Here is a 23,590-nt window from a genome sequence, read left to right on the forward strand (position 1 = left end):
GCCAGAGCATCCTGCTGGCCTGAGTTATCCACCAGTTGTTTGGATTACCTTATACTCACAAAGATTTGGGCTCTCTGTAGAGCCATACCAGGGGATTCTTTTTTTCAGTCCTTCTCTGATATTAAGGATGCCCTGTGAGTAGCAGACTATATGATATGTCTACACTTTCTGCCTTGTCTCAGTAGTAAACTTCGCCTGGCATCAGGGGCCGATGACGGCACAAACTTTCCTTTTGTCTGCAGACTCATACTCACCCTTATGACCTCTGAGTCCTTCCTGGTCACCAGAGCATGTGATATTTTCTCCACAGCAACCAACTCTCTGACATCATATTATTAATTAGATGACTTATATTGTTGATCAGTTCTGACACTGCCTTCCTGGAGATAACTTCAGATCTCAGAGAGTAAGGTGTCAGTTCATAGACTGCTCTCATGACATCAATCCTACTTCCAGACAGACAACTGTGCTTCTGGCTGGCTGGCTGTGTAAATCACAGGCCCATATGGGCTTTCCCCAGGTGGATTATTTGCTACAGTGGGTCACAGAACTCAGGCGATCATTTTACACATGTTTAATTAGTTACTATAAAGTGTACAACCTAAGAAATGGAAGTTGCTCGTAGGGTAGGGTCTCAGGCAGGGAACAGGGTTCCTGAGCTTCCACACATCTCCCTGCATCTCCCATGTGTTCTTCAGTGCGGATGCTCTCTAAACCCTGTCCTTTCGGGATTATTGGCATGGTGTATTAAATCATTAGGCAGTGGTGTCTGTACCAGTTGATTTTAAGTGTCAACTTGCCACCACCCAGAATCACATGGGAAGTGAGCTACAATGGAGGAATTGTTCATATCAAGTTGCCCTGTGGGGCAAGTTTGAGGGAGAATCATCTAGATTGTTAGTTGATGTAGGAAATCCCAGTGGATCCCACACTATCTAGGAGAGGAGAGGGCTAGAGTAGAGGCAAAGCTAGCAGCAAGCAGATAGCATGGATGCCTTTGTTTCTCTCCGCTCTTGGCTCTAGATGCAGTGTGAGTAGCAGCTTGAGATCTCTGAAGTGATAGAGAGTAACCTGGAACTGAAATCCAAACAGAACCTTTCTCCCTTAAGTTGCTTTTGGTCACAGCAACAGAAGCAAACGAGAACAGTTAGGTCAACATCCAGCTTCTTCTATCTCTTCTTCCTTGACGTTGGGAGCTAGCAAAGAAGGAAAGTCCCAGTCTGCCAATCAGGGTTGGTTGCCCTGACAACGAGCCCTCTTACAGGGGCTATGCAGACCCCTTAGCCACCAGTCATCTCATTAGCATACCAAAAGAAACTCAAGACTGTTGGGGATTCCAAAAGGGTTAGAAGCTTTGTGCCAAGCAACTGGGGCAGAGAGCAAGCAAGTATATTGTTCCTGCTGTGTCTTGGCAGCAGTTAACATCCCCCATCCCAGGGCTCCACAGGGAGCAGGTCCATTGAGATGACCCTTAGTTGACTCTAGGTCACTACAGAACCCATGGAAGGAAGATGCTTACTTTAAGCAATGGTGTTTCTGTTATTGTTCTTGGTATCCTGCCCTCAGCTACTGGTGGGGGAGACTAAATGTGCCCAGTCACTTCTGCAAGGGCTCGCCTTTCTAGTCTGTGCCCTATGAACGACACACCTGAGATTATCATCATCTCACAGCATTTCATTGCATTCTCTTCTTTCTGTCCCAAAGGACTTGAGATGTAGCACAGCTATAATGTGGCAAGCAAATAGGGATGGCAAGGGTGACATCAGGATGGTGCCTCAGTGGATTAAGGCTTTTCTTGCCAAAGCCTGAGCATTTGAATACAATTCCGGGGACCCACAGGAGAGGCTGACACAGTGCAAACAACCAGTCAAGGATGGTGAGGCTGAGACCTTTTGCTTTAGGGCACGGACCATTTTGTTGCTCGATCGTCTTGGGTGTGCTGGTTTCTTAATAAATGGTCTCTATGTCTATTACTAATCGTGTGTTCTGAGTCTTGGGACATAAGAGGCTGGCAATTTCAGAAGGTGTTTCCAGGACATAGATCTGTACCTGTAACAGTCAGCAGATACAGAAATAAAATTTCTCTTGTAGAGCGGTGTGTGTGTGTGTGTGTGTGTGTGTGTGTGTGTGTGTGTGTGTGTGTGTATGAGAGAGAGAGAGAGAGAGAGAGAGAGAGAGAGAGAGAGAGAGAGAGAATGAATATGGGTGCTTTTGTGTGTGCACACTAGAGGGTAGGACAATGGAACCTGGTTTAGAAAAACACAGGGACAGCTTCTTGTATAAGAGATGATTAAAAATTAAAGGCACTGTTTGCTCTGGTTAATTTGTATTTATATAGATGCATTTTTTATTATTTACCTAGGGCTAAAGGAGGGGGCATCAAAGCCTTTATTCTCTTCTTTGAAAACCAAGGTCTTTGTCCAAACTTGAGGCCCAATATGGTGAAAAACGAGTAATTTAAACGAGTTCTTTACCTTTGGCATTAGCTTCTAATTTACAGTGGTTTCCAAACTGAGGCAACGTATCCCTGAGGGAAGTAGGTCTTCCTGGAAGGAGTAACTGTTTCATCTTTGAAAAGAATATTAGTCAAATATTGGAAGCATCCCCTTTGTTCCATGTCTGAACAGGATGCTCTGGTGGGAAGAGCCAAAATGCATTGAGAGAAGAGAACTTTTGCAAAAAGAGTGCATTGGGGAGAGGGGGTCATCCTTAAATGAAGAGACAAACCAGGAGTGTGGGGAAGCTCAGCTACCTCACATTGAAGTCCGCCATGACTGGATTGCCGTAGACTCTCTGGCCACCCAGGCCATTTTGCTGGAGCTTGCACTCGGAGCCCAGACTTTCCCTCCTTTTTCGGATAAAGTCCTGGGTTTGCTCTCAACTGCCTGCATTGTTGTTTTTAACATCATTCCCCTTCCCCCACTTAAGGGAAAGATGATTAGAGCTCTCTGATGAAGAAAAGGTCCTATCTGTTTTATAGATAAAAATCATTTTCAGAATCATCAAGTGTAATTCAGCTTCAGTCTTCAGGGAAAATGAAGATTAGAATGTATTGAACTCCGAATTTAATGTTCACGACTAGTGCTTCATAAAGGAGGATGCCTGCCTGCTATTATCCCTCCTCAGAAGGAAATTGTTGATAAGAAACCATTTGGAGCAATGAGGTTTATGATGATGTCGGGGGCTTGAGAATTGCGGGCAGCTGAACAGCCAGGTCAACAGGAGCAACTGAGCTTTCCTTGTGCTGCCTCATGACTGGCGAGAACATTATACCCGCCACTACCCATTTATGGGAGATGGGGTTATAATCTTTCTCTAAAACCGAAGAAGAATAGCCACTAAAAGCACTATTTTACTTTAATGAACATGTCCGTGTACGCCCCACCCCACCCCAATAAAACCTGCACATTTCAGTCATTGATTCAGGACTGAGAGGCTTGCTAATTTCTACTTGACCTCATTGTTCTGAAGAAGCGTTTGGCTGGAATGCAGACAGACTCCTGTGTGGAATAAGGAGGTTCTTCCTTCCCCAGCTCATTGCCTTCACACAGCCTCTGCAGAGACCTGGCCCTCCGGTGACGGTAGAGTCAGCCACAGTGAATTCATATTGTGCTTTTCCAACGGGATTCTACAGAAAGATGGTCATGTGTACTTCAGGTAGTTTGCTGCAGAAATCTGTTTATAATACAATACTATTCAAATCGTATGCCCTTTAGAGCTCACCAGAAGCAGTGTCATTTCTCCAGTTTAGTGAAAACATATTTGTCAACTGGTTGCTGCTGTTACAAATCACCATAAACTCAGAGGCTTAAAACAGTAGAAATATAGTCTCTGGTTTTGGAGGCCAGATGTCTGAAACAGAGGGGTTGGCTGTCTTTGAAATGTCCAGGTGAGCAAGTGCTCATCCTTCAGCTTCTGGTGGGATGAGTGCCTTTTCCCAAGAGGCTTACTTCAGTCACTTCTGCCCACATACGGGGATGGTAATAGGTTCTGGGGCATAGTGTGGGTCCTTTAGAGGACTGCCATTCACTTAGCTACAGGCACTTTACCCATTTTTACTGGCCCTTAAGCTTTATTATATGTTCAGTGTACCTCGTCTATATTTACTAAGAATATACCATTCTAAAATCCTAACTTAAATTAAGATGAAAATGAAAATAAAACCTTTATATTTCTCAGTAACAAACCTAATTTTGACAATTCATGCCGTGATTACATCATTAAATAAAAGGTAGGCTTGAAAAAGAGCACAAGCCCAGTGTTATTTCTCGTTGACATCAGTTGAAGTCCAAGGATATTAAGATTCATAAAATATTAAAAATTATTTTACCATTATTTTTACACCTAGAAACTACTGTGTATTTAGGATACATTTGGTCTATGTTGAATAGATGTTTAAAATAATCAAAAATTCTTGACATAATTGAAATTAATTTATTCAGGATTAAATTATGGTCAATGACATAATCCACAAGCCACATATATTATGATCATTTTTACAAAGTGTTTTGTGGAACTAAAGGCTATTTCTAGTAGACTTGTTTCTAATTTCATTTTTAAAGAGGCCCACACTGTCTTTCCCCTTTTCATAGCATTCAGAAAGGAGCATGCATTGTCAAACTTCAATTAGCCTTTCTCTGTAAAAATGAATACTTCCAACTCTAACTCCCACACGCCAGCTGCGACAAAGGTTCCCGGGGAACCCGTGCTGCCCCTCACAGGTTGCTTGGTTTGCCTGGTGGTGCTGGTGCGCCAGGCAGATGGTGCAGGGTTACTGGGAGAGAGCTCTCTAGCAGATGCGTAAAGCACTTGGATGGCTTGGCCCTCTTATTTGACCCAGTTTAAAAGTGAAGTCTGGGATGCCGGGGCTTTCCTGAGATTCAAAAACTCTGCTCAAAGGGCTGGAGCCATCCGGCACGTTCCTGCAGATTCTCTTTGGATTCCTAATTGGAGTGTTTCCCCCATCCTGGAAAGATGCAAAGCTGATAGTGTCCACGACAAGACAGTGTTAGCACGTGCCCACTGGGATGCTCCCAGGGCACCTTCTGCTCTGAACTGTAAGGAGTTGAGGACTGGGCTAGGGACCCTGGTTGTTCCTCCCCCCATCCCTTTCTCTTTTCCTCCTCCTTCTCCTCCTCTTCCTCCTTTTCTTTTTCTCCTTCTCCTTCCCCTTGTTCTTCTCCCCTCCCTCTCCCTCCTTTTTCTTCTTCATTTTCATCCTCCTCCTTCCTTTCCTCTTCTTCATCTTTTTCTCCCTCTCTTCTACAATAGAATTAGTCAGAGCATTTTTACAGTTGGCTGTCAAATAGTATTTTGGGAATCTTCTGTTCAAAACTGTATTTTGACATTTTATTCTGTATTTTCTATCCTGTTCTTAGCCAAAAGCAGCAAAGAAAAGCCACCAGGTTTTATATTTAAGTCTCTGGCACTTTAGAAAGAGGTTGAGCCCACCCCTGCTACATATCTTTCTGAAAGTGCCTTTTGTTTCCAGGCAAAATATGGAAATGTTCGGAAAGGTCATGCTTTCTTGTTTTCGAATTCCATTCTTGGGAGTTCTGACAGTGTGGGCCTGAGATGTGAGCTACCCCACTCCTCAAGGCACTTTCCTTAAAATTCATCATGTTACATCGTTACCCTGAGCAGAATTAAGGACTTCAGCCATGACTGATAAAACACTAGAGGCACGTCTTTCTGCCCGTGCTCAGTGTGCCTTGCAGCCCCCATTAGAAAGTCTCTGTGCAGTGGATGGTGTTAAACACAGAGTCAGAAATGGGCACGATGCAGACCATTGGTGTCCGTGGCATAAAAGGACATCTGGGACCATCGGGGAAGAAGAGGAAAGATGATAAGAGCCAGAGGTTGGGGAGGGCCGACCTGACAGGATCACCACAGCTATGAACTGCAGGCAGCTCAGTGAAAGGCTAATGCATTCAACATTCCAGCAGGGAGGGGGAGGCATCCAGCACTGCCTGACCCCTGACCTGTGGCCAGCTGATCCCTTCCAGGGGAGGAAAGTCAGTTTTCTTTGGTGGTCTGGCCCCTGGTGGGTGGACTGTGCTCTAGAGGATGGCTCCACAACCGTGAGTGTATAAACAGCACTAATTGGAGTTGTGGGCTATTAAATAAAGGGGAAAAATGACATAAAGTTGGGAGGTTAGGGAGGCAGGAAGGGCTCTGGAGGAGTCGTGGTGGATATTGTCTAAATACATTGTTTGAAACTCTCAAAGACTAAATAAAAACAACAAAGGACCATGGGCTTAGCATAAAAACCCAGACTTCTGCTTCGGTATGCAACTGTTATTGTTTGAGTGTGATGCTGGTTAGATCAACCCACTCACGTTCTGTGACTCTGAGGATGTTATTGAAATGCCTCTTTTCAAACATGAGCCATAAAGCATCCATAAATAAATAAATAAATAAATAAATAAATAAATATGGATGGATGGATGGACGGATGGATGGACAGACAGACAGACATGCATACATACAAAATAAAAACCCGGGCTTCCCCTGCCTTTTGTCTTATGGCTGGGACATGTATTTTTTGAACCTAATTTGCAGCTGCCCTTTCCTGTGCAGACCCCATTTATTTATATGGTACCACTGGTTCACACTTCCATACCGTCTCAGCGTGGAGAAATGTGAGGAATGGTTTCCCACCTTAAAGTGAAAGCTTTGGGAGCACCCGACGGCAGCTGTAAGACAAATAATTGCAGTCTAAAGTCATAACTGCTGTCATAGTAGTGGTGAGACAAAGTTGGTCTTGTGGCCTCTCTAGCCTACGTTTTCCACCTGTGTGTGTGTGTGTGTGTGTGTGTGTGTGTGTGTGTGTGTGTGTGTGTGTGTAGGGGCAGAAGACAACCTTTGGTGGAGTTCCCTAGGAAGTCTATGTTGTTTTTAAAATTCGATCTGTCATTAGTCTGAGGCTCGCTAAGGAGGCTGGTCTGGCCAAATTAGAATCCTCCGGGATGCTCCTGTCTCTGCCTCCCAGGGATTGCGAGCGTACAGCACCTTGCCTGTTCGTTTGTTTTGTTGTTATTGTGGTTTAACATGGGTCTTGGGGATCAAAGGTTGATGTTTGTGCAGCCAGCTGTTTCCGGATGGAGTCATCTTTCTAACCCTGGTTATTTTCTGTTGTGGAATTTTCCCCTCATCTGTTGGTCCGTCTCCCTTTCATATACCCACACAGTTTGCTTTCTTACTCTTTCGTGTGTGCTTGTGTGTGAAGGAATGCAGTGCCTGTATTTTAGGACAGAGAGCAAATGTAACAAAGGCAGTTTTAAATGGAATGAATGAGCTTCCTCCGTCCTGGGATCTCCTTTCCTTTCTTTTATTTTTTTGAGACTGGGTCTTGCAGCCTAACCCAGGCTGGTCTCAAACTGATGACCTCCCGTCTGAGTGTTCATGTGCTGGGGTGACAGGCCTCTGTTATCATGTCCACTGGTGGTGTTGTGTTGATTATAATGTTTCATACTGTTACTTAACAAATTACAAAAAATTAGTGGCTTAAAATGCCACAAGCTTATTGTTAGAGTTTTGCAGATCATACTCCTGAAAACGCCCTCAGAGATGTGATTGTCATCCTTTTGGAAGCTCTGGAGGAGGATTTACTCCTTGCTTTCCAGCTTTTACAAGCTGCCTGCTCTCCTTGGCTCATAGCCTCCTTCAGCAATGACATCGCTACATTTGTTTCTATTCCTCTGAAGTTGGCATTCCTTTTGTTTTGTTTTGTTGCAATACAGCCTAGCTTTATAGGCCAGGCTAGTCTGCAAGTTCTTATGTAGCCAAGGCTGGCCTGCAAGTTATCATAGAGTCCAGGATTGTAGCTGAAAATTCTCTTGCTTTAGCCTCTCAAGTACTAGGACTATAGGCATAGGGATATAAATACAGGCTTATACCTGTCCCAACATCACAATTCCTGCCTCTGGAATATTCAGACCCTGGGCCCACATGGGTGCCTTGGGCCAATCTAGATGATCCAGGAAGAGAATCTAAAACCTTTTGCTTTTTCACCTCTTCTGTATCCGTTCTTTGTGCCAAATCATATTCACAGGAGTTAGGGACTAACATGTGGCTTCTGTGGGGTGTTACTCTTTACTTTGCTTATTCCTGTGATGATGATGATGATGATGATGATGATGATGATGATGATGATGATGATGATGATGATAAGTAGCATCAAGCCGACCTTCCTTACCAAAGTTGAAGATGACTTCCTCATGCAGCTGCCTGGAACCTTCTGGAATGCTTACACTAGCCCCTTTTGATTCAGGCACTGAAAGGCCAGCAAAATACATGTGAGCAACTGTTATAGCTGGCCTGACAGCAATGAAGATGTTTTTCAAAGGACACTGATATCTCCCTGTGTGATGGTCAGATGATTGGAACAATGGACCCCAGGTAAGTGGGAGTGTCCCCAGAATTCTGCTCTGAGAGGGGAAAAACACTGGTCAGAGGGAAGCTTTCTAGGAAGGAGATTTTACACAGTCCTTACAACTCCTCAGACCACTTTACGGGATGAGCCTGAAGCCCAGACCAGGATGGGTTGTTAGGGGTGGGGCCACACCAGATTGATTACAAGTGCATATCCGTGGCCTACTAGTTAAACTTAAATCTCACTTCAGAAGCCCCGCTATGAGGACCGATGTGGGAGGTTACTGGATCTCGCCGTGCCTGCCCCGTGTAGTAGTGCATTCAATAAGTCTCTTTCTCCTGCTGCTCACAGTTGACTTGGCTTTTAAATGGCTTAGATGATTGGCCGAACCTGGCTTGGCTGACCCTCACATTCTGAGACAATATTAGTGGAGCACAAGTGACTACTCTGATACATGTAAGGCGAGGCTGTATGAAGATAGGTGGGTTTTGATTTAGCGACAGGAGGGAAGTTTTTAGCAGAGGGTCAGTTTGCGTATTTGAAATCCAATCATTTCTTTGGGTTCTGTTTAGTGGGCCCTGTTACCCTGAAGATTCACAGTAAGTTTGACCCCCATCCCAGATGAGTGTGTGTGCCCATGCCCGCACACAGACCCATGCACACACACACACACCCATGTGTATGAACCCATACGTCCATGCACACGAGGAATTTTGAAGTCCTAATACTGCCAAATTCACAAACAAGTCTTAATTCTTAGGGGCAATTATGGTCCAAAATGATCGTATTCAGGAAAGCAGCAATGAAAACAGAATAAGAGAAATCGCAACAGAAATAAAAGACCATCTGCTTTTAAAAACACTATTGGAAAAAAGTCCTCTTCCTTTAATTTTTCTTCCAATTTATTACAAATGGTAGGTCTGCTTAACAGAAAAAAAATGTGGACAGGGTGTTGCTTTCTTAGAAACACAAATCAGACAGATTGTCACACAACAGGAAGACATTCAACTAATTTTGATAGACACCCAGTTTATCCATTTACTAGCTTTTCTTAGACACTCTGCTCTACTAAATACTTTAGTGACTTTTATTTCTCCACTTTCCCCTTACATATTTTCAAGTATTGGGTGTTTTGTCAATTTATGATGAGCATGAGTTATAAACTGTCTTATTTTAAGCAAAACACTACACATTAAAGTATTGAATTCGTGTGTGTGTGTGTGTGTGTGTGTGTGTGTGTGTTCACACATGTCCACACTTGGCCAGAGGAAGCTGTCTGGTATCTGATGCTGTCATGTATAGCCTTGAGTTAGAATCTATCACAGAACTTGGAGCTTGCTGACTTTGCAGTTACGTTGCCTGGCTAACAAGTCCTGGGAGAGCGTCCCTCTCTCCACCCTCTGCTGCCCACTCCTGCAGGTGCAGGTACTGGCGGGCAATCCTAGCTCTTACTTGTGTCCTGGGGATTTAATCTTAGGTTCCACATACTTTTGTAGCTAGTGCTCCCACCCATTGATCCAATTTCCTGGCCCATGTAGAGTTTCTTAAGTGTGGACTGGAAAACTACTTTAAAGTATTGATACCAAAATAAGAGTCTCCAGTTCTCTGGCAGTGCTTAGCCCTCAGCCCTCTTCAGCCCCTCAGTTGGTCTGTAGTGTCCACTAGTCAATGAAGTTTATTCTTCCCTGCTGAGTGTACGTGTGTCCTCCCCCAGCATCAGCCAGTGCTCCTTGTTATTCAATGCTTGATTGTAGTTGTTAAATGCTTGTTTTCTAAAGACTTTACACCTTGGGTTTTTTGTTGGTTTTTTTTTTGTTGTTGTTTTTTGTTTTTTTGTTAGAATTATTTATTTTATGAGTACACTGGAGCTGTCTTCACACACACCAGAAGAGGGCATCAGATCCCATTACAGATGGTTGTGAGCCACCAGGTAGTAGCTGGGAATTGAACTCAGGACCTCTGGAAGAGCAGTCAGTGCTTTTAACCACTGAGCCATGTCTCCAGCCCCTTCTAAAGACTCTTTCACTTGCTTTCTCATCTACTCTCATCACCCAGTGGTAAAACAGTTGATATTTCCCATTAGAGCTCCAGCTTCAGAGTTTAAAAATTTTATATCCTTTGCGCCTACATGTATGTTCATGTGCCACTTGAATGTACTGGTACCTGTTGAGGTCGGAAGGCAGCATCAGATCCCCTGGAACCGGAGTTACAGGGGGTTGTGCAATGCTGGATGTGGGTGCTGGGAAGAGAATGTGGGTCCTCTGCAGGAGCAGAAAGTGCCCTCAACCCCCCGAGCCATCTATCTGTCCAGCCCCATTCAGTCTAGCTTAGAGTTATCTGCTATGTGTGAGAGGTGTCTCATGGGTAGAGAGTGTAACTCTGGGTTGGAGAGAGGCTCAGGTGGTAAAATATTTGTTTTGCAAGCATGCCAGCATCCTTGCCTGTTCTCTTAGCGCTTGGTCAACTTGATACAAGTAGGAGTTTCTAGGAAGAGAGTCTCGGCTGAAGAATTGCCTCCATCAGATTGCAGACAGTGTGCGGTGTTATCTTCCCTGATGATGCATGTGCCCCATTGTCCTGGATGCCACCCCTGGGTAGGTGGCCGTGGATCATAGAAGAAAGATGCTGATCATGCTATGAAGCTGCCCAGGAAGCATTGTCCTTCCATGTTTCTGCTTCCTCTTTCGCCTTCAGGTTCCTGCCCTGTTTGAGTTCCTGCCTTGGCTTCCCTCAGTAACACACTATGGTGACCAGGACATAAGCCACCCCTCCACCCCACAAGTTGCTTTTGCTCATAGTCGTTAACACAGCACCGGGAAGCAAACTAGGACAGGCCCAAATCTGGACGGTGGTGGAGCATGTTTGTCAGTCTGCTGCTGGGGAGACAGAGACAAGCAGATTCTGGGCATTGGGAGAGGCTGTCACGGGTTGGCTGGTCTGTTTGCAGGTTTCAGGACAATGAGGAAACCCTGTTTTATGGGGGAAAAAAAGAGAGAAAAAAAAGAAAAGAAAAAAGTTGTACAGTGTGTGTGTGTGTGTGTGATAGTATCTGAGGTTCTCCTCTGGCTTCCACACACATACAAACTCACACTTGAACACACACATAGCCTGGACACTCACATTACATACATAGTGTGACTCTAAACTTGCTGGGCTGTGAATGGGTCACCCATGCATTAAACAGTTATCAAGTATGTTGCTGCAGTTTTAAAAATTTAAAAATTTATTTATTTGTGTGTGTATGTGTGTGTGTGTGTGTGTATGTGTGTCTGTGTGTTGCTAGACAGTGAAGCAGGGGCCTTGTTTATGCTAAGTATTCTCTGCCATTAAGCAGAAGCCTAGCCCCTGTAGATTGATATTTTATAATTTATGGTCAGCAATTTTATCAATGTTCATATAAATAAGCCTAATACTTTAATATTGTGTGCATGTGTGTGTTCACACATGTGTGTTCACGTGCAAATGTTTGCATGCCTGAAATCAAAGGTCAATTTCAGGTCTTCAATCACTCTTGACGCTACTCATGTCTCTCACTGAACCTGGAGCCCCCACCCACTGGCTGGTAGAATTAGTAGGCGAATTCCCAGAGTCCTTCTGTCTTGAACTCCTAGCGTTTCGAAGCATGACTTTTTACATGGGTGTTCAAGATCCAGGCTCAGGTCTCGATGGTTGCGGCATCCTCCCAGCTCAGGCCTGTTTTAACTGTTAGGTCGGCCTCAGCCCCTCGTGCCTCAGTGGCTTGGAGACCTGCACTCCAGATATTAACTGGATGCAGTTCTAGAGGATTGGCAGTCCTCTGCAAGGCTCTTTTGGATCTGTGAACTGGGGTCTAGTCTAACCTATTAGCTGAGGTGGATAAATCAGCCCGGAGAATGCAGATGGATGAGGGAACCTCGGGTTAAGAACCTGGTCCCATCAGTGCCGGAGGATCTCCTGAAGAGCACCAAAGAGTCGCTTGTCTAATCCAGAACATTTGATTGGCTTGCTTCAGTCCTCAGTTCAACAGCCAGGGGCCTGCTTGGCTCTTTCTAACTATTCACACCCAAAAGAGAGCCTGGGGTCTCAGTCTCATGTGTCCTCTGACCACTCCGAGAGGGTATTTAAATCAAAGGTAGGCTTCTCCAGCCGTTGTCCCTTCATCTCCATTAGGTGTGGCTGCTTTCAAATCCGTATCAGTTCTTTCTGCAGGTGTGTTTTCTGGAGCATCTAATTTTAGCTTGGTCCTAGACATAAGGACAAGGAAGTTAAAAAAGAGGGTTCTATGGATAATTACATTTCCCCAGAGGAGCTGAGTTTTGGTGTTCATGAAGAATTAGACAGACTGCATTATTTTCACGAGGAAACAAAACATAGAAGGTTGTCAAAATTTTTAAAGTATCAAATTTTTGTTTTAAGTGTTTAGTTTTGGGTGGGGGTGTGTTTTGGGGTTTTGTTGGTTTGTTTAGCCCAGGCTGACCTCTGACTCGCTGTTTACCTCCTTCTCCTCAGTACACAGCAGGGCCCGTCTAGGATATGAAAGGGAATCTAGAGTTTATGAGAGGGTAGAATAGTTGGCCATGGATTCAAGTTGCAAGTAGAAATACTAAAAATCTAACTATATTTATAAAAACAGGGAAGTAGAAATACTAAAAATCTGATTACCTTTATACAAATGTGGATTTGAGTGGCTAGGAAGACGAGGTGGAACTGGAGAGCCCTGGCTCCATGAGAGCCTGCCTTAGGGCATATACAGTGATTGAGGAAGACATCGGATATCAGCCTCAGGCCTTCACACGTATGCACCACCAACACACACCCAACGCACACCCATTGCCCATATGCAAACCAACAAGCCAACAGATGAATAAGTGAGCCCAAGTCTGGCAGGTGCCCAAGCTTGAGGCGAAAGCCCAGCAAGCCATGGAGGTAACTCCATGGTAGAGTGCTTTCGTCACCTGTGGGTTTAGTCCCCAGCATCATGTAAAGCAAAACAAGCCAACACTGTAATCCCCAGGTAGTGTCTGCAGATGGAGACAACTCATGGGGTCTATACAGGTTTAACTGACACCTAGACAAGGAAGGGCCTTTGAAAACCAAGTTTTAAAAGTTCTCTCACGCTCATTATGGGGATCATTTGTTTTGATGGATCCAGACCCGATGCCAAGCATCAGAAAGGGGGACAGTCTCCATTGGTAAGACCATCAAGTGCGGGGTGGAGCGACCCCGTGTATCCAGCCCCAGAGGGAGCTTCACAGTAGTGATAGGCCAGGTGGAAAATCCAAGGGCCCTTTATCATTCACCTTAAGGACAGCATTGCAAGATTGCCTTGTCTGAAGCCACTTTAAAATCAACACCATGGGCTGGTATAGTAATCAGCCTCCTTCCATTAGTTCTGAAATTGTGTCCAACTTAGTTATGTCAATTGTGTTCTCCATAGGATTTCCAGATTTAAGTAGTTAGTTCAAGTGAGTGATAAAGACCTATCAAATTAATAGACTTTAGCTAATTATTTCACTGTAGTTATAGCTATATCATTGTATATACTACAAATACATATATATTTATACTATATATGTATACTATATATATATATGTATATATATATATATATATATATATATAGTAAGCCGTGACAATACTAAACTATTTCTCAAAGCAAATAACTCAGCCTTTTTAGATTCTAAGTTCCTTATCTGAGATATTCTGAATGATTAGCATGACACTTGGTTACCTCTCCTTTTCTGATTCATAGCCACTCACAGTAACTTATCTTGTTTTGAGACTCAAATGAAACCCTTCTTTTAGTACCTTTTATGTTCTTTAGAGTCAAATACAACTAAATAATGAACTAAGAAGAAAGGCAATCAGCAAATAATATGCAGTTCCTGGAAGCTGGTTCTTTTTGAATTTTTAATGATCACTTAAAAGTACCTACAACCTTATAATTGACATGGCAGGAATTTCATTTTTTCTTCCTTTCTTATAGTATATAGAGTTATTAATACTGATAATGGATACCTGTTAATCAGTGGGCACTAGATTCATAATGAATTACTAAACATTAGGCAGTATTAATTTGTATCTTGGTATCTGAGTTAGTGGAGGAAAATTGTGTTTTTTCTTATAAATGTATGTTTTGGTGTTTTGCTTATACACTGAATGTCCCCTTGCCAGTTATCGTGCTCAGACTCGGTCAGCCTGCACTGGCTGGAAACAGCTGGGGGGTGTTTTTCTCTTCCTTCACCCTCTCACCCCCACCCGGTCATGATTAGAAAGATAACTGGCTAAAACTCATCTGAATTTCCCGACAGTAAGCTCCTCTGCTTTTAGAAACGATCTCTGTTTTCGATAGCAAGTAGAATGGCAGAGCACACACCCTGCACCTTTGGTACTGATGCAGTGGCTCCACATGCTAGGTTCATGACTGGAAAGGCCCCTGAAGCTGTCTGCTCAGCCATACCCAGATTCTAGGCATGGTTTCCATGTCCTACTGGGCCTGGAAAGTAGGACAGAGCTTTACAATAAATAGTCTTCACTTTTCTTCAGTGGGTCCATGTTTGATGACCTCTGTGTAATTGCTATAGAATTACTGATTATACTTAATCGTTACTATTTCATACGATGATGGTATGAATCATGGAATAAAGGCATCCAAAGCCTTTGGGTTTTTGAGTTTTTCAGCCTAGAATCATTTTAAGGATCTCTTACGAAAAGGAACGCGAGTTTCATGATACTGTGTTAGTAAGCTGTGACAATGCTAAACTCCGTCAAAGCAAACGACTCACCCTTTTCAGATTCCGAGTTCCTTATCTGTGAGATATTCTGAACACTTAGCATGACACTTGATTGCCTCTCTTTCTCTGATTCATAGCCACTCTCAGTAACTTTTGTTTTGAGACTCAAAGGAAAGCCTTTTTTAAAAGTACCTTTTTTGTTCTTTAGAGTCAATTTACAACTTCATAATGAACGAAGAGGGAAGGCAATCAGCAAATAATATGCAGTTACTGGAAGCTGGTTCTTTTTGAATTTTTGATGATCACTTAAAAGTACCTACAACCTTATAATTGACACAACAGGAATTTTAAAGTAAGACTCTCATCTGATGCTTTGGTGTAAAATCAGGTCTATATTTCTGTCTTTGCATCGGGGCAGATGGACTTGCTAAGTTGTTCCTATTTCTATCCTTTTAGCTCAGATTTAAGGAGGCACATAACCAAACGTTCCTTTGGGTTTTCTACCTCCTATATTGTTAAAATGTTACTAAAATATTACTCTCCAGATAGGTTTTCTTCACATTTCTCATTTTTCAACTTTTCCCTTTCCATCTTTCTTCCTTAGGAGTTGAATCTAGAAGAAAATTTTGTCTCCCCCCAATATATATAAATAATCAAAATCCAGTTTAAGTAGCCGAAACCATTTGACTTCATACTGTTGCTAGGCTTCCAACCTGAGGAACTTCAGGCTTCCTGTTTCAGGTCTCTGTAACGTAGCCATGAGTGTCAAAGTGATTGGTATAGTTAGGGTTTCTATTGTTGGGATGAGACACCACAGAAAAGGAAGTTGGAGAAGAAAGGGTTTACTTGGCTTATAATTCTATATCACCATTCATTAATCTTTGAAGAAAACCAGGACAGGAACTCAACCAGGGCGGGAACCTGGAGGCAGGAAATGACGCAGAGGCTGTGGATGGGCGCTGCTGCCTGGCTTGCTCCTCGTGGCTTGCTCAGCCTGCTTCTGTGTAGAGCCCAGGACCACCAGCTTAGGGGAGGTACTAACCACAATGTGTTGTGCCCTCCCTCAGCAATCACCAATGTAGGAAATGCCCTCTAGGCCTGCTGTCTTAGTTAGGATTTTATTGCTTTGAAGAGACACCATGACCAAGGCAACTCTTCTAAAAGCAGCCATTTAAGTGGGCTGGCCCATAGTTTTAGATCCATTATCATCATGGTGGGAAACATGACAGCTTGCAGGCAGACATGGTGCTGGAGGAACCAAGCGTTCTCCATCTTGATCTGAAGGCAGCCAGGAGGAGGCTCTGGGTCATACTGGCCAGTCTTGAACATTTGTGTGTGTGTGTGTGTGTGTGTGTGTGTGTGTGTGTGTGTCCTCAAAGCTCCACCTCTACAGTGATCTTCTAACAAGGCTACACCCCCTCCAGTAAGGCTCCTAATAGTGCCACGCCCTGTGGGCCAAGCATATTTAAACCACCACACCTGCTTACAACCAGAGAACCTGGGGACATTTTCTCAGTTGAGGTTTGCTCCTCAGATGACACCACCCTGTATCAAGTTGATACAGAGCTGTCCAGCACAGTGAGCATGCCTCATAGCTGATACTATAAAGGAGGTGAGAACAGGGGGTTTTGGTTTTGGTTTTGGTTTTGTTGTTGTTTTGTTTTGTTTTGTTTTTTTGCCTCAGCATTGAGGAAAGAAGGTCCCTTTTTATCCCCAGATAAGGTTGGTGTCTGACAGCAAATACAACCTTAGCAATTTCTAGGACCTTGGCTTGTCTTCAAGATCCCCTGCCAAGATTTCAGTGCCTAATGGAGCCTAGAGATTAGGGTGAGACTTCAGGGCCTCACATGAAATTCGGGAGACTAGGGATTTACTTTATCTTAGTGCAAATGCTGTTTGAGGAACGTGGACGAAGCTTAGCTGTATATTTCAAAGTAGAGATTTTTTGCCTTTTAGTCATGTTGCACCAATAGTACCATGTTCTCTGTGCTTTGAATCAAAAGTATTTAATATGGTAGTTGATGTTTGCTTTTCCAGAAGAGAAACTTGCACACAGCACTGAGAAATCACCTGCAGAGCTGGAGACAAACACGGGTCTCACGAAATGGGGTCCCACTTTCTCACCAGCAATAGTGCCTGCTGTGGGTTTATAATGCCGAGGCCTTGCTCCCGGTTCTTGGGCCTTTCGTCTTTTATCTGACTAGTTGGTAGATGTGTGTTTTGATCAGAAGCCATACAGGGCTTTACGCTTGGAATCTGCACTTTATCTCATTTTCTTTATTCACTCTTTACCAGGCCTGTCCCTTTTAGCATTGCAGCAGGACGCCACCTGCAAACTCCCAAGTTCCAAACACCAGCAGCCGTGATTGTATTTTAAGGAATTTGATGGCTTTGTGCTGGGCCGCCTTCACAGCTGTTCCAGGCCACCTGTGTGTGTCCGTGATTTCCTCATCAAATGGAACAAAGTGCGTGAGAGGCTTTAAGAAGCTCATGCTGGTAAAATGTGGACCGGTGGTATGTGGGTCACAGATGCTGTTCCTTCAGCATAAGCCAGTAAGTGCATTAACAGGAGCGCTAGGGTAGAGGCAGGACTATAGAATTACAATGTAACAATAGAGTAGCTATAAACAAGGCAGTTCTGGGTCCACCTGTGTTACGTTCATATTCACATATTTTGTCCAATCTTCTCTGTCTGTTCAGCCTTGGCCTAGTGATTAAGGGTAGAAAGTATATGCTGGGCACATTTTAGACATTTCTTCAGCCTTGTCTTTTTAACAGTATATATGGTGTGTTAAATCCCAAGTCTCAAGTTTTGTTTTCAAGTCCTCAGATCTACTGTATTTTATAAGACCTATTGGTTATATGGTCTGTGATTTCAGAGACACCCGACTGTGAAGAAACTGTGTTAGGGTCATTTAAATAGAATTTCAATTTTTTTGATAGTGTTTTCTCTCTCTCTCTCTCTCTGTCTCTCTCTCTCTCTGTGTGTGTATGTGTCTGTGTGTGTGTGTGTGTGTGTGTCTGTGTGTCTGTGTGTGAAGCCTTCTGGGGATATGTGAGATCCTCTGTCAAAAATTAATAAGAGTAAATTAATAACATTCAAATAAGTGTAAGCTGTGGAAATGTTTTGTTCTACTACTACTCTGGAAGGATGTAGTTGATTCGATCCCAGAATCCTCCACATATACCACAGGCATGGAGGGGCCTGGCTGGTCCATTGTTGGAATCACATGCTGTCCTGACTGCTGGAAGCTCTCAACCACCTGCTGTTAACGTGGTCCTTCTTCCTGCCTGTTCTGTGCCAGCACAATTTAGGATTGCCTCTCGGACAGGGCTAGTAGTTCTTCCTAGCACCTCCTGTCTCTCCTTCTAGACCAGGGATGATGCCAAATCCTGTAAGGCAAACCACCAAGCTGAAGGTGGTGATGGTAGCAGCAGCAGCAGCAGCAGCAGGAGAAGCAGCAGCAGCAGCAGCAGCAGGAGAAGCAGCAGCAGCAGCAGCTCTGATGTAGAAAACTCGTCTCTCCTTCCTTCCAAAAGAATGAAGGAAATGATTGACCCCTAATGGCCTCCAAGAATGTAACAACACTCTACAAGATTGTTTATTTCATAGTTGAGACACCAAGCTTAGACGATGGATTTTATTTTTACATTTGAAAAATACGTCACTATATTAAGAGCTCTTGCTTTTGGGGGATGGCAGTGGTAGGGCGTAGTAATCACTGGGAAATCAAGAATTGAAGGTGTACAGTAAGAAGCTAAGACCCAGACGTGACGGAAACATTACTGTGCCTCTGCTATCAACAGTGAACTTCACTGGTTCAAGGTCATTCTTTGCTTTCTCGGGCACAGATGGCTTTAAAAACATCCAATCTGAAGCCTTATAACTGTAATTAGCAATTCTGAAGTTAATAATTGTGCTTACTGAAGGCCTCCCACATAAGAGAGGTCTTTACATACAAATTTTGAAAACAGAATAATTAATAAAGGATTATTTAAATTCTTCTGTAATGTTTCACTTAAATGTGAAAGCATGGCTGTAGCCTTTGGCAAATCATGAATTAATAATTCTAAAAAAGCGAGAGTGCCTGTGGGAAAGTTTCCTTTTTAAATCTTGCTTGAGAAGTGGGACCTTCCTAGTCTATTGAGCGTGTGTCCATAATTTCATAGAAATTAAATAGCATGACCTTTTGATTGGATTCAAAAATCTAGAAATTTAAATACACAACTTCAAAGCAATTGGCCTGAAATCCAAGGATCCATTTTAGGATGCTTTGAAAATTTTATTCCCTTTCCAGTCCAGCTCATGCATGCATATATTCATTTTTATTATTCATTAAGCATATTATATATATATATATATTCATTTTTAGAGTCTGCTTTTACACCTCTGCAAAAATTTTCTTATATTTGGCCCTGCTTGAATCTATTTTGGGGAGGATTTGAACTTGAGTAGGAGGAGAATCTAGTTTGGAAGAACAACAAATCATGTAACAGTAGATCCTGAAAACTAGAGCAAAAGGAGACCGAAGGGACATAGCAGAGCTCTTGTCAAGAGCAAGAGAAGATGGTCACAGTGTTTCCCCAGAGATCTTCATGCACAGGACATGTTCTGATCCCCATGCTAAGTGACAAAGGGTGGCGGGCAGTACTGATAGTCAACACTAAAGGCACAGGTGAAAGGGGGATCTTTAAAACAAACTGGGAGGGCGAACCGAGAACTCACCATGTAAAGACTAAATAAACTAACCCTAGTAGATTGCTTGCAGATTTTCTCCTCAGCTGGGCACATGTTCGTCTTTATTTTTCCATGTTCACTGTTGGACAGTTAGGGGACCAGCCATTTGGGTGATGTCATTCTCCCTCTTGCTCTCTTCTCTTCCCTCAGCCTCTTCCTTCCAACCTACCTATCTCTCTGTTCGTCGGTGTGTAACACTTATCAAAAAGGGTTGCAGACTCTTTAACCCTCACAGGATAGCTTTTGAGTCGCTATGGAATGGCTACTTCCACCCTAAGGTTACTTCTGGTTCTGAGTTGTGGTGACTCATTTTAACAGATTCTGTAGCCCTTGGGTGTTTGTTTCTTCTCCCCCTCCCAATTTCCTTATAATATCGAGAAGTATTTTACATTTAGTTGTCATTCAAATTCTTCTTTACCCGTGATTCTCGTAGACTCAATAGCAGTTAGAACATGGCTGCTGGTTAGAAAGCGTCTCCCTTGCTGTTCGAGTTGGAAGCATCTCTCTCCTCCAGTATGGTTGTTTCCATACCCTTAGTCTGAAGGTGTGTTCTGTGCCATGCATGTCTTTTCCCACCATGCCCAGTACAGTCTTCCTAGAGAAATAAGTCGTTGCCCAAACTAAGGCGCTCCTTCAGGGTTGAAAGATGATAAGGGCTTTTAGTGTTCACTGAATCCAGCAGTCAGCAATCACTCAGTGATGTAAGATGTGACTTGGCCATTTGCTGTCAGGCTTAGGGGGCCAATGTTAAAGCATCTTCATTTTAAAGAGGGATATAGGGAGCATATTGATTACATCCAGATACCCAGAGTGAAATGTCCTTGAACATTATTGATTCATCTTTTTCCCCTGAAATTATATTTTTTAATTTAGAAAATATTTTTTGAGACAGGGTCTCATATAGCCTAGGGTGGCTTCAGACTCGACACATAGCTGAGGGTGACCTTGAACTCCTGTCTTGTCTCAGGCTGTCAAATCCTGGGGCTGTAGGCAAGAGCTGCCTGCCATGCCTGGCCTATTTTTTTTTTCTATATTTTTCTCCAGGGGTCGGAGAGAGGGCTCATTGGTTAAGAATGAGTAAGACTCTATCAGAGGATCTGAGTTCAGTTTTCAGTACGCACATTGGGCAGCTCCAGGAATCTGGCAGGCCTGGTCTCCCCTGGCTCTGTACTCCTGTGTACATAATTAAAAATAAAGCAAACTTTAAACCCTTAACAAGTACTATCGCTAATGTTTATTGAGCTCCCGCCATAGCCTTTCCAGCAGGAACAGGGGATACGGCAGTGAGGGGGACACGGCAGCCAAGTCCCCTGATCTCATGAAAGCTATTTTTATCTGACCCTTTGTGCTCACTTTATTTGACAAGGAACAGAAGCAGAGTTAATGCTGAGAAGTAGTAACAAAAAAAATTAACCGCATCTTTATTTATTCTTGATGTAAGAATCACTAAAGCGTCACTAGTCCACACATTTACAATTCTGCATAAAGATATTTAGTGTACTGCTTTGAGATTGCCTATCAGCGTTTACATTGAAATTTTATGATGGGTTTGCACAGAATCTTTATCTTAAGGTGTGGATGTTGATTGAGGTGATTTTTAAAAGAAAATTAGCATGGCATTTCCTTCCACGCAGCCATCTTTCATGTGAGTCTTCCCATTAAAACTTAGTATTTCCCTTCTGACTCCCTGACAAAGCAAGACAAGGAAGTCTGTCACCAGGGTGCTGCAAGGTGTGGTGGATGCCTGGCCCCCGTGTCAGAATTACCAGTTCTGTCCTGTGGGCAATTTTACTGCAATAGTCAGCCATATAAATCACCCGAGACTTCACATGCTATGTGAGGAACTGGAAATTAAGCAAGCAGTTAGATTTTCCTAATTCCAAACAGCTCAAGGCAGACGCTAACTGCCAACTGTTCTTCACCTGTTATATGAACCCCATCCTCTGCGAAGACAGCAAGCACCTTGTGTTTGTGGGAAGTTCATAAGCTTAGAATTGGACCTCATTCCAGAAGGATTCCGAGCTTAGTGTGTTTGATAAATGTGACTCTGAAGGCATGAGCTTTCCTCTTGTATTGAGGGTTTACATTCCAGGTTAAAGCCTGCCTCACCAACCAGTCTCTCTTACTGTCCTGGGTTGCCAGAAAATGGCATCTTTCATAGACACGTGTCAAATTATTTATTAGTTGAATGTTCTGGACCTTTGCTGGGCTGCCGGCCACCAACCGTCTGCCTCTCTGTTCTTATGAGAAGTAAAGCCTTTGTTCTGTGAGGCTTTGTGGAAGGCAGGCCTTTAAAAGAGTCATGCTGGGTCCCTGGAAGCCAGAACTCACACGTGTTACTTGAGGCCTCAGACTGTGAGGACATGGCTCAAAGACAGAGTGACAGACTGAGTGGTACCGAGAGTCCGGGGACATGGCTGTTCAGTCATAGCAGTGATGACAAAGGTGTGTTGACCTCTCCGCCCAGCCTCCCTTCAGCCCCTCGTAAGCCTGGTTCACTTCCAGGTCAGCCTTTTCTTAGTCTGGCAAAATTTAAACAGAGCCCCCAACAGTAAGTACACTGTGAAAGGGAGGGTAATTGAGGAAGGTCTTTTCCAGCATTGGATTTTCCATATCTTGTTTGTTCTTCTTGCAGTCTACCTTCACACTCCTCCTTTGAGAGGTGGGAGTTTGCACTCTCAGTACTTAAGATGACATAAGTCAACAGAATGTGTGGGGTAGAAATAATGTGAGTTATTAGGCTGCACTGTACAAGGCATGCCATGTCCTCTCTAGCCTCCTCTCCATTATCTTTGTTTCTTTGTTTTAAGCAAGTGTCCCCTAAAGAGCTGTGGGGGACAGTCTGGTTTGCCTATCTGTGATGAGGTGGGAGCTTTAAGAGTTAGTGTTGGGAAGAAGCCGGGTCACTGTGGGTGTGTGCTTTAAGGGGCCATTAGGACCCCAACTTCTTCTTGTTTCCCCACCCACCAATTCTGTGACGTAAACAGCTTCCTCAGTCCTCTCCTCCGTGAGCTGCATTGTCCCAGCCCAAAGCATCAGCTCAGCCAGCCTTGGCCTCAAAGCTCTAACAACGATGAGCAAAAATAAAGCTTTCTTTGAAAAAGCATTACATTTAGTTATTCCACAGTGGGAGGAGCAGGTTTGCTCATTGAATCTGGCTCTCTTCTTCCAGTAGGTCTCCAGGATTGAATTCCGGTCTCCAGGCATGGTGGCTGGTACCAGAGGGACAGCTCATTATCCTTTTCCACCATAATATTCAATGTGTCTTAAGTCCTTTTTTTAAAAGATTTTTTTAAATTTATTTTATTTATATGAGTACACTATCACTGTCTTCAGACACACCAGAAGAGGGCATCAGATCCCATTATAGATGGTTGCGAGCCACCATGTGGTTGCTGAGGATTGAACTCAGGACCTCTGGAAGAACAATCAGTGCTCTTAACCGCTGAGGTACCCCTTAGGTACTAGAAAACTGACAAGGAGTCCCGAGCCCAGGGACTTTGTGTTGTCATACAGGAAAGATCAGAGTTAAAGGAGAATGCCAGGGAGCCCCAGCTGCTCCAGCCCCCAGATGGGCTACTGGTCTAGGTGACAGGACAGATTTGTGAGTAAGCGAACTCTCACGTGATTTCTCAGCTGCAGCTCGAGAGCAGACCCGGCTGATGCTGAGTGGAACACACACTGTCCTGAGTCTCTGTCCAGACTGCAGATTCGTGAACACAGTAAACACTGTCATTATTTTAAGCCGCTTTGGGTTCATTTATT

The 23,590-nt window shown here is 43.6% G+C and overlaps 1 protein-coding gene across 2 annotated transcripts in view; it reads left to right on the forward strand.

Moving 5' to 3' along the window:
• The window catches only part of Ppm1l (protein phosphatase, Mg2+/Mn2+ dependent, 1L), a 272,767-nt gene that overhangs the window by 97,205 nt on the left and 151,972 nt on the right, over positions 1-23,590 (forward strand).

Source organism: Rattus norvegicus, chromosome 2 (assembly GCF_036323735.1).
Source record: "Rattus norvegicus strain BN/NHsdMcwi chromosome 2, GRCr8, whole genome shotgun sequence".
Classification (NCBI taxonomy): domain Eukaryota; kingdom Metazoa; phylum Chordata; class Mammalia; order Rodentia; family Muridae; genus Rattus; species Rattus norvegicus.